At 38.7% G+C, this 15,900-nt stretch overlaps 1 long non-coding RNA gene across 1 annotated transcript; it reads right to left on the bottom strand.

The window, feature by feature from the left end:
- Positions 1-445: 445 nt before the first annotated feature.
- LOC122428804 lies at positions 446-7,687 on the bottom strand. The gene is made up of 3 exons (XR_006265822.1): positions 7,434-7,687; positions 1,427-1,541; positions 446-1,233 (listed from the first exon to the last, which is right to left on the bottom strand). It is a non-coding gene; the product is annotated as an uncharacterized LOC122428804 (long non-coding RNA).
- Positions 7,688-15,900: the final 8,213 nt, after the last annotated feature.

Raw genomic sequence — 15,900 nt, 5'->3', positions numbered from 1 at the left:
CTCCATAGGTCCAGTACAATGTTAGTCAGGCCAATAATCGCATCTCTCCCAGCACTGCTTACAAAGAGAGTGAAAGAGCCAGTCAGGAATACCTGCTCTTGATAGGTGTCCACTCAGGAGTATATGTGAAGGTCATTATGTTATATTTGGGCCAGTGCCCTTCCTTCCCTTTTTCTTCTCTTTTGAGATGAGTAAATCCAGTCACACAAGTTATATTCCGATCAACTAGATCAACTGATTCTGAGGATATGTCTCAGCCTTTTGTATCCATTTCAATGTGGCTATTTTCTCATTTCCCTGATATGTAGGAGCCACTCAGCTAGTCTGGGGATTTCGTTCCAAATGACTGTTCCATGTGTAACTGTACATTCAGTGTACCCATGGAAAAGAAAAGTTTAGGAGATTCCTATGTCACAATCTTGATGCTTGTGAACTGGGATGTTGGAGAAAACTCTTGAGAGTCCCTTAGACTGCAAGGAGATCAAACCAATCAGTCCTAAAAGATATCAACCCTGAATTATTTATCAGAAGGACTGTGGTTGAAGCTGAAGCTCTAATACATTGGCCACCTGATGCAAAGAGTTGACTCATTGGAAAAGACCCTGATGCCGGGAAAGATTGAAGGCAAAAGGAGAGAGGGTGGCAGAGGATGAGATGGTTAGATAGCATCCGTGACTCAACAGACAAGAATTTGAGCATACTCCAGGAGATAGTGGAGGATTGAGGAGCCTGGCATGCTGCAGTCCATGGGGCTGCAAAGAGTCAGACATGACCCAACTTAGCAACTAAGCAACAACAAATGTCACTATCTTGGTCTCTCTCCTGCTTCTTAACATTAGTGTTAAACTTTTCTTACACAAGGATAGCAAAACTACTTCAACACTTCTGTAAATTTCTGTCATGTATTGTGTTTTATTTTGTTATCTGCATACAACTTTGTAAAAGTTATCAATTGCAGCATAACACATCACCCCTCCACTAGAAACAAACGTTGTCCTTTCAGCTCACATTGTAAAGATCTCAGCCTTCATCTAGGCTGAATTTAGCTGGTTCGGTTGGAATGGCCAATCTGCAGTTTTCTTCTCTGGGAGAGTTCTCTGTTCTTTACTGCATTCTTAGGGCAGCTTAACTAGGGAGGTTGTGCTCTTCATGTCTCTCATCGTCTTTCTGGAACCAGGAACTGGCTGAAAATTTTCTTCTCACAGCAACAATAGAGGCATAGAAGATCTTTCCCTGGGATTTGAAAATGAAACATTTGAATTTTCATATAAATTTCATGTAATTATAAAGTGTTCACAAGGCCCAGAATAATGGTGCTAGCAATTATCCACCTGCCAATGCAGGAGATGTAAGGGACGCAGATTTGATCCCTGGGTTGGGAAGATCCCCCAGAGAAGGGCATGGCAACCCACTCCAGTATTCTTACCTGGAGAATTCCATGGACAGTGGAGCCTGGCAGGCTACAGTCCATGAGGTTGCAAAGAGTCAGACACGACTGAGCATCTGAGTACATAATGATGCATTATATTTAATTCTTCATCCTGTAATGACCATGATTAATTAAATATATGGAAAAATGTATTAACTCTCCTCCCACCACCTTAAAACTCACATCTATCTCTTGGATTTCAATCAATAGCGCTCATTTTAGAATTGAATGCATTATTCCTAATGTAAAGTCATTAGTCTCTAACTTAGAGGGTTTTTTTTTTTTTTTACATGGCTCCAACTGAGATCAAGCAGACTATGCTATTCCTTGAAAACTTTCTTGTGTAACTTCAAAACTTATTTCAAGGAGTTGGAATAACTGAAAAACTAAGGATTAAGGATTTTTCTTTATTTTTTTATCTTCTTCTTCTTCTTCTTTTTTTTTTTTTTTGCTTTAAACGGCTCCTCAGGGAAGATGAATTGGACTGGGGTAGGTTATAATTCTTTTTTCTACAATGTTCATGACATGCACTAATGAAAATGTTCTCCTTTATGTTCCTCTTGATTATAACCAAGGAATTTTTGATGCTACATAGGCATAAATTTTTGTTTCTTGATTAAGAAAGGGCAGGCTGGTTATAGAGTCTAATTGCTGAAAGATGAAATTTGAGAACTGAAGGTCATTCTGAAGTTATAATTCTTTCCCACATCCTTACAAATAACTAAAATTTCATTTCTTAAAAATTTGAGGTTAAGCTTTATTTTCTGAGGTTACCTCTTGTATTAGCACTTTCAAAAACAGCTATCTACATGTATAGTAAACCTCAATAGAAAACTCATCTTTCACCATAATATAAACATATATGTATAAGGTGGCTGAAGAACACCTTTCTGGGTTATTTAGCAATAGAAAGTCAACTGGGCAAAATAGATACCAACAAGTTTCTTTTGACTCTTCCACTGTTGAAAATTATGTATTCCTTAACAAAGGACATTAAAGATTGGCTAGAGACCCAGAAAGGTGACTAATGTCTGATTTTCTTCCCTTGTCTAAAATGTGCGGTATGACATTTATGCTCAGGTGGGGGTCATGAATAATTGCCATCAAGGTCAATCAACTACATATGAAAAAGTTTTATCGTAACTATAGTTTATGCTTCTACTGTAACACGAAAAAATGTTCCCTGTGATACTATAAAGTTTCCAGATTTTCAATTCTCTAAACTTCAAATCATTAAATGCACCAATTCATTTACCTATCAATTTAGCTATGTATCCATCTATCTGTGTACTTAGTCACTCAGTCTTGTCTGACTCTTTCTGACCCCAAGGACTCTAGCCCGCCAGGCTCCTCTGTCCATGGAATTCTCCAGGCAAGAATACTGGAGTGGGTAGTCAGTCATTTCCTTCTCCAGGGGATCTTCCCAACCTAGGGATTGAACCTAGGTCTCCCACATTGCAGGCAGATTCTTTACCATCTGAGCCATCAGGGAAGCCCAAGAATACTGGAGTGGGTAGCCTATTTCTTCTCCAGAGGATCTTTCCAACCCAGGAATTGAACCTAGGTCTCCTGCATTGCAGATGGATTCTTTACCAGCTGAGCCACCAAGTAAGCCCATCCATCTATCTAATGTATATGGAATAAAATTTTTCTTTATCCTAGACTTTATCAAAATGTAATAATGGTTATCAAACATTCAACTTGTTAAGGTGTGTGACTTAGAAGTTAGTGCTTCTCCAATCTACAAAAACAAGAAGGGTAATTCTCCACTATTCTCATTTGCAGGCTTATTCTGAGGATCAGCTGAGATAATGAACATCAGCATTTTGCAAGCTGAAATCTAAGATACTTTAAAGGAAATATTTTTTGTTTGATATTTGTGATACCGTGGAAAGACTATAGGCTCTGCTGCTGCTGCTCGCTCAGTCGTGTCCGACTCTTTGTGACCCCAGGGACTGTAGTCCGCCAGGCTCCTCTGTCCATAGGGATCCCCCAGGCCTATAGGCTATGCAGTTAAATAAATCAATCTCATTTGTTCCTCAACTACAAAATAGGGGGAAAAAAACATATTTGGACTTAAAATGTTATTTAGAAAGCATCTAGTTCCTCTCCCAAAATATATATAACACCTGCTCAATATTATTAATATATCAAATGGATGGAGATGTGATCTAAATGAGGAGGCAGAGTAGCAGGCAATTTCTGGTATATGGACTATTCAAAATTAGACAGATCCACGTGACACTGCCCAAATTGTCCATTGAGAAGACCACTGGCAGTAGCTAGTAAGATATGAAGACAAGTATAGCCCCTCAGTAGGGAAGAAAGCATCAAGAGGTAGGAGACTCAGGGAAAGCTTCTTTTCATAATAAGGGAATTGATACAAGGCTGAGGACCATCACAGTGACTGCACAAATATGACAAATTTAGGGGGAAGGAAATGTTGCTATCTCTGTGGACACGTATACTGTGTTTCTATAGATCCATTCTCTAGATCCATCATCATCTGGCAAAGACACAGATTTGCTCAATGACATCCAGTATTTTACACAATTATATAAAGGTGTTATGGACATTCAATACATGTATATCCACATGCAATATATTTAAGCTTTAATTTTTAAAGCCCTTTATATTTCAAAGTCCTGTTATCACCACCTTTTATTATTTATTTTTTGCAAGAATCAAACTATCTGCTGTTATCTGCCTTAATCCAGGCCTTCACTCTTGCCATCCATCTGCATTAAATACGTTTTCTGTGTTTGTTCAATTCCTACTATCCTTTAAAGCCAAGTTCTTCCATGAAGTTTCATTCTCTGAATTCTCCACTGCACTCTAATCCCCTTGCTCTCAGATCTTCTATTGCACTTAAGCTGTAACACTCCATTTAGCACATTCCCCATCTCTAATCTTGTCACATTATGTTAATCTTGTCATTGTAAACCCCTTGTGAGCACAGACTATGGGGAAGAATAAGAATTGGTTCTCTCAACCTCTGTTCCACCTCCTTTCAAGTTGAAGAAATTAGAAGCCTAAAAACATTCCTAGACTTCCTAGCCAAAATAAGATTCCAGAAGAGAATCAGGTTCCACCAATTAGATTTACTTTGAGGTGAACTGGAGGATAGGAAGTGAGACAGAAGCATTCTCTTGCCCCTCTTTGTTTATGCTGATGAGCAACACTATAGCCATGGGCTGTTTTTCTGCAGTAATATTCTTGGGTCCTTTCTCCACCTTATCAGACACATGCATCAGTAGGTGCAGCTATTACCAAGGTGGCTTTTTCACCCCTTCTGCCTTGTTCAGCTACAGGGATGTGTTTTTGAACTCCTGACAATAGTGATGACCAATGGCTCCAGTAAAAATTAACGAACAGAAATTTCAATTAAAATATAGCTGGGAGGCAGTAAAGAAGGAGCTCTCATACCCTAATCTGATAGTAGAGCTTGACAGGAAGTAGAAAGACCCGAGCTCTTGCCCGGTAAGAGCTCCGCTAACGAGACTATCACAGTTCAGCCAACAGAAAGCCTTTTTACTTGGAATTTTCAGTTCTTCCAGGGAATTATGTTTACTTTATCTCTCCCAACTTCCTCTTCTCGCCTTTAAAAGATTTCCCCTGTCCTCCTGTATGGAATTGTGCATGTAGCTCACCATGTGCAAATACTAAATTGCAATTCTTTGCTGATCCTTAATAAACCCATTTTTGCTGGAGAAATAACTGGCAATCTATTTGTTTTAGATCAACATTCCTAAAGGCCCTGCCTTGACCATGTCTTTGAAATTTTTCAATATTTCTAAGCATCTATTTCCCTTTTTAAAAAACTTTTCCAGTTAATAATTCTTACAGTGATTTCTATGTTCAACATTGAGTCCTGACTGGTACAGAGACTAGATATTATGTTTCATTACTATCTTTGACAGCTAATACAAAGTAGGAGACCTAGAAAACATCAATAGATACATGAATGGTTGTATGAGTGGTTTGCTGCTATATAACAAATTGAAAGTTAGTCTCTCAGTCCTGTCTAACTCTTTGTGACCCCATGGACTGTAACCTACTAGGCTCCTCTGTCCATGGAATTCTCCAGGCAAGAATACTGGAGTGGGTTGCCATTTCCTTCTCTAGGGGATCTTTCTGACCCAGGGATCAGACTCGGGTCTCCCACACTGCAGGAAGACTCTTTACCAACTGAGCCACCCAGGAAGCCAAACAAAAGAGATAACCATGCACTCCAATGTTCATTGCAGCACTATTTATAATAGCCAGGACATGGAAGCAACCTAGATGCCCATCAGCAGATGAATGGATAAGGAAGCTGTGGTACATATACACCATGGAATATTACTCAGCCATTAAAAAGAATTCATTTGAATCAGTTCTAATGAGATGGATGAAACTGGAGCCCATTATACAGAGTGAAGTAAGCCAGAAAGATAAAGACCAATACAGCATACTAACGCATATATATGGAATTTAGAAAGATGGTAACCATACCTTATATGCAAAACAGAAAAAGAGACACAGATGTACAGAACAGAATTTTGGAATCTGTGGGAGAAGGCAAGGGTGGATGTTTCGAGGGAACAGCATTGAAACATGTACATTATCTAGGGTGAAACAGATCACCAGCCCAGGCTGGATGCATGAGACAAGTGCTCGGGCCTGGTGCACTGGGAAGACCCAGGGGAATCGGGTGGAGAGGGAGGAGGGAGGGGGGATCGGGATGGGGAATTCATGTAAATCCATGGCTGATTCATGTCAATGTATGACAAAAACCACTACAACATTGTAAAGTAATTAGCCTCCAACTAATAAAAATAAATGAAAAAAAAAAGAGAGAGAGAGAGATAACCGATTATCCTCAAACCTGGCAGCTTAAAACAAGGATTATTTATTTAATCACACAATTCCTGAGGGTCAGGAATCAGGGAGGGGTTTAACTGGATGGTTCTGATTCAGGTTCTTTTGGGAGGTTACAGTTGAGGCATAGGCTGAAGTCTGCAGAAAACTTGCTTGAGACTGGAGAATCCATTTTCAAGGGCATTCATGCAGCTGTTGATGGTAGCCCTCAGTTTTTTACTGGCCTTTGTTCCTTAACACATGGGTCTTTCTGTTATGCTGCTCGTAATGTGACAGTTGATTTCCCCAGAAAAGTGATCCAAGGTAAGGATTGAAGATGGGGAGGGGAGCATCAAGATGAAAGTCATAGTATCTTTTGTAATCTCTGTTAGATAGGAAGTAGCACTCTCATATTTGAGCTCAGTCACTAAGTCATGTCCAACTCTTTGTAACCCCATGGGCTATAGACCATCAGGCTCCTCTGGCCATGGGATTCTCCAGGCACAAATACTGAAGTGGGTTGCCATTTCCTTCTCTGGGTAATCTTCCCACACCAGGGATCAAATCCACATGTCCTGCATTAGCAGGATTCTTTACCAGTGAGCCACCAGTGAAGCCTTGAAATATCATTATCTAATAAATTAGTCACAGAGCCTAACTCTGTTACAATATGGGAAGGGACTACAATAAAATCTGCATTCCAGGACATGGGGACTCTTTGGGAGGCTGTCTGCCCTCTCTACCAATAATTCCTATCTGTCCTACATGCAAAAATATTCTCGACCGCTCCCAAGGACCATGAAATCTGACCTCATTCTACCTTCATTGTGATTCCTGAATCTTATTGTCCAATCAGGTCCACATGCCGGTGAGTCTATTTGTTTGTAATTCCTAAAGGAAAGCTCCTTGAGTCCAGATCCTCTCAACCTGGTGTCCTGTGAACTAGAGTCAAGTGATCTGTCCCCCACCGCCTCACCCCCACCCACACACACAGCCGACATACATTGTTGGGACAGGCAAGGAGAACTGCTACAGGAATTCCTGTTCCAAAAAGGAAGACAGGAGACACACATCCTGACCCACGACAGCTCTGAAATCCATCCAGGAACCTGGTGAAAGTTCCTCAATTAAGACTCAGTTCAGTTCCTATTTGCAAATGACTTACCATGGTTCTGGCCTCCACGCTCCGGTATGTTGGTCTGCACTGTTATCATTTTTTTTCACAAAAGGAAATGTGTGTTTGCAGCTGCTTCCTGCTTGCAGAAGTTTGGAAATTCAAAGACTTTCGTTTTCTACTCTCCGTCCCTTGGGTCAAGCTTTCTGCAATTCTTCAAATATAATTTTCTTTAAAAATATTTTGGTTTCCTTAAATCATATTAAGGTTTATTCCATTAAACAAAAGCCACAGTCACACAATGCTTTGAGATAATTCCATCTCTGTCTTTGAATCCTGTTAAAATAGCTGAGGGGACAACTCCCTTAACTTCTTAAAGGGTCTATTTTTGACAGAAGGGATTTGTGAGTCTTATTTTTAACACCCTCAGAGAATCTTTCATTGGACACAACAGCACAGCTGGCCCTCCATGGATTCAATCAACCACAGAAAAAAATATTTTAAAAAAAACCAGAAAGTTCCAAAAAAGCAAAACTTGCATTTTCCACACAATGACAACATTTACTTAGCATTTACATTTTATAAGATATTATAAGCAATCTGGCAATGGTTTGAAGTATGTGGGATGATGTGAACGGGTTATGTAGATGATGTGAACGGGTTATGTACTGTGAGGCTGTCACGGCTAACGCCATGACAGGCAGCCTAGATTAAGAGTAGGCCTGGTTTCCCAGGGTAACATAATTATCAGGCCTCCTGGAGCTAGCCAATCAATATATGCCTAGCAAGAAAAAAGGGAACCTATCAGGGGAAAGCTGAAAGCCCCACGTTGGGCCAACAAAAATTACCTTGCAACTGTGTAACCAATCCGCTTGCGCCAACTACCTACTGTGTAACCAATCCGCTTGCGCCAACTACCTGCTGCTTTTTTTGACCTAATAAATACCGGAGAGAACTGGGGCTCGGGGCCTTTCGTCCTCACACACTTGGTGAGGGCGGGAGGCCCTGGCTCGAGTCAGTAATAAATTCCCCTATTGCAAGTTGCATTGTTTCGAGGAGTCTTCTTTCCCCACTGGGGACTCGGACTACGGGCAGAACAGTACAAGTATTGCACCATCTTACATAAGGAACTGAAGCATCCCCAGATTCTGGCATCCGAAGGCATCCTGAAACCTGTCCCCTTCACATAATGAAGATATGACTGTACTCTGGAATTTGACCTGATGTCTTTCCATGATCTTATCAATGGATTTAACAAGCATATCCTCAACTTCATCTTAGTTTTTTTCTGACAGTGACTGAATTTGCTCCTTGCTAGGAAGTCATTTCTTAATTTTAGCATCAACTGGAAAGGCTGTGAGCATTTGTAACCAATAACTCTCATTCCTTTCATGTTTAGAACTCTTTTCTTTAGCTTATACTTTTCTTCTTGCATTTTTATAAGTTCAAGAACTTATAGCAGGCAGTATCTTCATCATTCTGTGTGCAGTTCTCCTGATCTAAATTACCCAGTTCCTCAGATATAGTTCTACTTTCTACTCTATTAGGAAGCAACAGTGTTGCTTAAACTTTCTGTCCCTAGATAATTAAAGTTCCCTTTTCACCGGTTTCCCATAAGATACTCATCCCTTGACACTGGCAGCCTCTTCAAAGTTCCATGAGATATTTAAATCTCTGGTAACAGTCTCCAAGGTCCTCTTAGCTTCTGTCTACTTCTCAGTTTCCAAGCCACTCCCACAGTTTTAGGTGATCCTTGCCTAGCAACACACACCTGGTAGAAAAATCTGTATTAGTTATCTGTTGTATAACAACTGACCCCAAAACTCAGCAGCTTAACACCCAAATATTTATCATCACATACATTTTCAGAGAGTCGGAAATTCATGTACTCAGTTCTTCAGATTCCTTGATGGAATCTTCTCAAGGTTTATAATTTTGAAAAGTGAAAGTGTTAGTTGCTGGATCTTGTCTGACTCTTTGTGACCCCATGGACTGTAGCCCTCCAGGCTTCTCTGTCCATGGAGTTCTCCAGACAAGAGTACTGGAGTGGTTAGACATTGCCTTCTCCAGGGGGTCTTCCTGACTCAGAGGTCAAACCTGGGTCACATGCATTGCAGGCAGATTCTTTACCACTGAGCTCTCAGGAAAGCCCATAGTTTTACATAGCTTATTAGAAAGTCTCATTCAGATAATTTGAATTCTCATACTAGATTTTAACTGTTTCATTAGTTATTAGAAAATTTATAAAAAGCAGTTTTAAAGTTGTCATTAAAATATACACAACAAAATACTCATCACTGTCAAGTAAGATGACTTTAAGGAATCTACCTTTCCTTGGCTTTAAGTCCCAGAGCCTTGGAACCAAGACTAGACTTGCAGAAACAGCCAGAATAGCATTTTGCCTGGCCTGATTTTCTACTTCAATTCCAATATTTATGTATTACTACTATTATGTAATCCGGTAATTTTCCACAGTAGATTTACCCCTGTTTCTAGTTTATTTTTCAGCATACGCTGAATGCATGAATGTGAAAAATCACCAGAGCTGATATCAGCATGGATTTCAGTTGGAACACCTTTGTTTTCTTGCAGAAATGCAAGCTAATATTACTCGAAAACTGGATTTGAAACATTTGTGTCATTGTGATTGTTGCCGTTGTTGCTTTTTAATTGAAATCAGGCAAAGGAGCCAGTCAAATGCAAACTCTAGCCCTTGCCAGCTGCTAAGTAGAGACTGGCCTCAAATCTCTCTCACATGAAATGCTACACAACTTTATGGATTGGATCATGTAAATATAATTTCTGAATCTAGTGCAAGGCTTTATATATTAAACCAGTGGGAGGCAGAGGCTATAGAGAGCTTTCTATATTTAATGAAGTTCTCCATTGTCTGGGGATATGATCCTGGAAATACCTAACACACTTGCTTCAAAGTCCAAATTTTGTATTGGCAAATGGGATTAGTCTAAGAATATCCAGAAGCCAATTCTCTTCTGCAGAAATAATAGTGATGATGAATCTTATTATTACCATGATTTCTTTCATCAAGTTTCTAAGTATTTTATTAACTAGAGTTACAGCCTAGTATAATTTCAAGTAAAAATGGGACTCTCTTTCTCTCTTCCTGCTGACAGATAAACATTTTAGGCTCAAATTAAAGCACATTTTAATCATGACCTTCTTTCATAGGTTAGACAAAAGGGAGAGGTAAACTATAATTTAAATAGAAACCAGCACATCATTCATTTATCTGAGATTGTTTAACATTTTCAGACCAGCCAGGTAAATATTATTAGTGAATACCAATTGTATGATGGTAATCTTTAAGAGTTAGTGGATGAATTGAGGAACATTTAGTTGAGTTTTCATCAGTGTAGTCCACTGAAATTTACTCCAAGATACTCTAAGGGAAAAAGAAATAGATACATTTGAAAACTGGTCCATATATATAGTATGTAGAGTATGGGTGTATAAATATATAAATATGCATATACATATAGTCATAGTACAAATTGACAGTTTAAAGGTTATGAGAAATACTACCATAAAGACATGTGTTTGACTTGTTTAAACCAGTTTTTCCCAAATGTATTTGATCATAGATCTTCTGTCTTAAATCATACCTGTTGATACATTTAAAAATGATATTTCCAGAAAACACACATTGTGAAGCTCTGATTTACTCATTTTTTTACAAACCGATGAGATCGAGGTCCTAAATATTCAAATTTTTGGTTTGGAAGTTTTTAAAATATATTTTATTTTTTATTTCTTTTCTTTTTATTTTTTTATTGAAGGATAATTTCTTTACAGAATTTTGTTGTTTTCTGTCAAATCTCAACATGAATCAACCATAGGTATACATATATCCTGTCCCTTTTGAACCTCCCTCCCATCACCCACCCTATCCCACCCCTCTAAATTGATTCAGAGCCCCTGTTTGAGTTTCCTGAGCCAGACAGCAAATTCCCATTGGCTATCTATTTTACGTATGATAATGTAGGTTTCCGTGTTACTCTCTATACATCTCACCCTCTCCTCCCCTCTTCCCATGTCCATAAGTCTATTCTCTATGTTTGTTTCTCCATTGTTGCTCTGTAAATAAATTCTTCAGTACCATTTTTCTAGTATATATGCGTTAGAATATGATATTTATCTTTCTCTTTCTGACTCACTTCACTCTGTTAAATAGTTCTAGGTTCATCCACCTCATCAGAACTGACTCAAATGTGTTCCTTTTTGTGGCTGAGTAATATCCCATTGTGTATACGTACCACAACTTCTTTATCCATTCATCTGTCAATGGACATCTAGGTTGCTTCCATGTGCTAGCTACTGTAAATAGTGCTGCAATGAACAATGTGATACATGCGTCTCTTTCAATTTTGCTCTCCTCAGGGTATATGCCTAGGAGTGGGAGTGCTGGGTCATATGGTGGTTTTATTTCTAGTTTTTTAAGGAATCTCATACCGTCTTCCTTAGTGGCTGTATCAATTTACATTTCCACCAACAGAGCAAGAGTGTTCCCATTTCTCAACACCCTCTCTGGCATTTATTGTTTGTAGACTTTTTGATGGTGGCCATTCTGACTGGTCTGAGATGATACCTCATTGTAGTTTTGATTTGCATTTCTTTAATAATGAGCAATGTTGAGCATCTTTTCATGTGTTTGTTAGCCATCTGTATGTCTTCTTTGGAGAAATGTCTGTTTAGATCTTTATCCCACTTTTTGATTGGGTTGTTTGTTTTTCTGGCATTGAGTTGTATGAGCTGCTTGTATATTTTGGAAATTAATCCTTTGTCAGTTGTTTCATTTGCTATTATTTTCTCCCTTTCTGAGGGTTGTCTTTTCACCTTGCTTATAGGTCTCTTTGCTGTGCAGAAGCTTTTAAGTTTAACAGGTCCCACTTGTTTACTTTTGTTTTTATTTCCATTACTCTAGGAGGTAAATCATAGAGGATCTTGTTTTGATTTATGTCATCGAGTGTTCTGCCTGTTTTCTTCTAAGAGTTTTATAGTTTCTGGTCTTACATTTAGGTCTTTAATTCATTTTTAGTTTAGCTTTGTGTTTAGTGTTAGAAAGTATTCTAATTTCATTCTTTTACATGTAGCTGTCCAGTTTTCCCAGCACCATTTATTGAAGAGGCTGTCTTTGCCCCATTGTATATTCTTGCCTCCATTGTCAAAAATAAGGTACCCATAGGTGCATGGGTTTATTTCTGGGCTTTCTATCTTCTTCCAATGGTCTACATTTCTGTTTTTTAAAATATATTTTATTTTTAATTCTGGCCAAGATCTATACAGAAGGAGAATAAGATAAGTCTAATGCTTTTTCCTTATCCCTTTGCATTCCAAAAAGTGTCATTCCAAAAGATGAAATCGGTCACACCTGTTAGACTGGTCTCAACTCCTTTAAGGAGGACAAGAAAAGGAGCTTTTCCTTCTTTAAAAAGAAAAGAAGTACATAACATTTCTCTTTGTCTGTTTACCAATTAAACATAATGGTGAGCCATTTTTTTCCCTATGAACATTAAAATTACTAATGCATAAATACAAAATATGTCTGTTTTTAATCAAGAGTCTGAACTCTGTCTGAATATTCTCAGATATCTTTTTATTAATACTATGACCAGGATAAGGATGGTAGACTCTATACATAGCTATCTAGCTATATGGCATGTTTTCTTCAATCAGATTTGGAAATCTATTTGGGGAAGTCCAAACATTAAGAGATTTAGTATATGCATGAAGAAGTGAAGTGAAAGTCACTCAGCTGTGTCCGACTCTTTGCAACCCTGGGACTGTAGCCCTCCAGGCTCATCTGTCCATGGAATTTTCCAGGTTAGAATACTGGAGTGGGTAGCTGTTCCCTTCTCCAGGGGATCTTTCCAACCCAGGGATCAAAGATAGGTCTCCCACATTGCAAGCAGATTCTTTACTGTCTGATCCACCAGGAAAACCCAAGAACACGAGTGGGTAGCCTATCCCTTCTCCAGGGGACCTTTCCCACCCAGGAATTGAACCAGGATCTCCTGCATTGCAGGTAGATTCTTTAGCAACTAAGCTACTAGGGAAGCCCCAAGTATATGCATAGCAATCATAATCTTATTCAGAAACGTACTTGTCTTCAAATTACAAATAGAATGAGCCCAATTAGGGAAGAAATTACGATGTCTAACATTTTCAGTGAATGAAGTCACTTTTTTAAAGCATTCAGAAACATTACACATTAAAAAAAAAGATAATTATAAAGAAATAATAAAGAAACAATGAAGAAAATTATCTTTTCATTCATTCAAAAATTATTTATTAAATCATAGGATAAGTATAAGACAGAATGTTAAATATCAGCTGAATGTCTACTTAAGAGAGACAAAGAAGATGAAATTCCACATTCTGGAAATCATCATTAAACTGTAAAGATGGAGGTAGTTCCCAATGGGTCTCACTGTGTGGAAAGCACTTTAGGGAACATTTGATTATTGAACAGGGTTTGGCCTGAGCTCTCCTTGTGCTCTCCTACTCTAATAAATTCTGCTTAACTATTTGTGAGCCTAGAGTGGAGCCAGAAGAGACCAACATTCTCATCCCTCAACATAATTTTGATCCTCAAAATTTTACTGTTTTAATGAGTACAGTCAATCACAAATAATGGGAAGAAAACAGCATTTTTCCCTCAAAATTCAAAGACCTAATTTATCTGCTTCTTGCTTTCTTCCATCTTGACCTACTATAATTCTGCCAAATCTTTCTTCCATAACCTGTGTTAACTGTGGTTTGAAGATCCCTTTCAAAATGAGAGAAAATACCATCTACATTTCCAAGAGTTCCAAGAGAGAAGGACAAGCAAAGTGTTCCAAACAGGAAAATGGCCAGTTGATGTGGAAGGTGTCCTAATTTCTTAGTCTGAAAACTCTATAACTTACCACTATGGCCTATATATGTCTTTGAGATTGGAGTTATGAATGGGGAAGTAGATGGTCATTGAGTTCTACCAAGAGGTAACATGAATATGTATATGTACAACTTCTGATGTTATAGTTGTTGTTTAATCCCTAGGTCATGTAGCCACCCCATGGACTGTAGCCGTCCAGGCTCCTCTGACTGTGAGATTTCCCAGGCAAGAATACTGGAGTGGGTTGACATTTCTTTCTCCAGGGAATCTTCCCATGTTGCTGGCAGATTCTTTACAACCTGAGCCACCAGGGAAGCCCGGATGAGTTTATTAGCACAAATCAAACAAAGAAGCTAAACTTTCTGTATAGAGTTAAGGTTCAGAACAAGAACTTAATACTGAACAGAATTTTTTTATAATTTCTCAAGTAGGTGAATGCATGTGTGCTAAGTCATTTCAGTCATGTCAAACTCTATGTGATCCTATGGACTGTTGCCTGCCAGGCTCCTCTGTCTATGGGGATTCTCCAGGCAAGAATACTGGAGTGAGTTACCATGCCTTCCTCCAGGGGATCTCCCTGACCCAGAATTCAAACCCATGACTCTTATGTCTCCTGTATTGCAGGGAGGTTCTTTACCACAGGGGCCACCTGTGAAGCCCCAAGTTGGTATATGAGGAGGTAAAAAAAGAATTAAATTCACTAAATTATAAAACTAGAGCATGATTTAAGTTTTCATTCCTAATGAATGGTCTCTGAATCATCAGTATAAGAATCAGTTTGGGGGATTTCCCTGACAATCTAGTGATTAGGACTCAGCAGTTTCACAGATATGTCCCAGGTTCAATCCCTGGTCAGGGAACTAAGATTCTGCAAGCCTTATGACATGGCCAAAAAAAAGAGAGAGGGAGATCAATTTTACTGGCCTGGCAAAGTAGTAGCAAATACATCAAGATTGTGAAACAAGGGTACTTTTCCATTTCCCAGTCTGCCTCTTCCAATAACACACACATGTAATATATGTCAACATGTAACAGAAAGTCCAAAGCTCTGCATGTCTGTGGTTGGGAACACATGAGTGTAATATAAGAGAATGTACAACTGACTCAAATTTTAATACATTTTTACTGTCTAATTTTGAAAGGAACTTTTAAAACATGTATTTAAGGTTTATAATATGTATGCATGTGTGCATGCTTGCTCAGTTGCTCAGTCTTATCTGACTCTTTGTGACCCCATGGACTGTAGCCCACCAAGCTCCTCTGTCCATGGAATTGCGCAACAAGAATACTGGAGTGGGTTGCCATTTCCTCCTCCAGGGGATCTTCCTGATCCAGGAATCAAACCTGCCTCTCCTGCATCTCCAGAACTGGCAGGCAGATTCTTTATCACTGAGTCACTGGGAAGCCCCTATAATATGTATGTGTAACATATATATTACATATATACACAATTTATTTATACGGTACTTTTGAAGCACCAGAGTAAAGGTTGTAAGTTTTCTGGGATATAGCGACATGTCAGGGAAGAAAATACATCTTAGGGGTCATTTCTGAAACATCGACGTTATTATAAGTAAATCTTAGGCATGCCTTAAATGAGAAATCTATTATCTTTTGACTCAA

This window comes from Cervus canadensis, chromosome 27 (assembly GCF_019320065.1).
Source record: "Cervus canadensis isolate Bull #8, Minnesota chromosome 27, ASM1932006v1, whole genome shotgun sequence".
Classification (NCBI taxonomy): Eukaryota; Metazoa; Chordata; class Mammalia; order Artiodactyla; family Cervidae; genus Cervus; species Cervus canadensis.
This window is presented reverse-complemented; position numbering and strand designations above follow the sequence as displayed.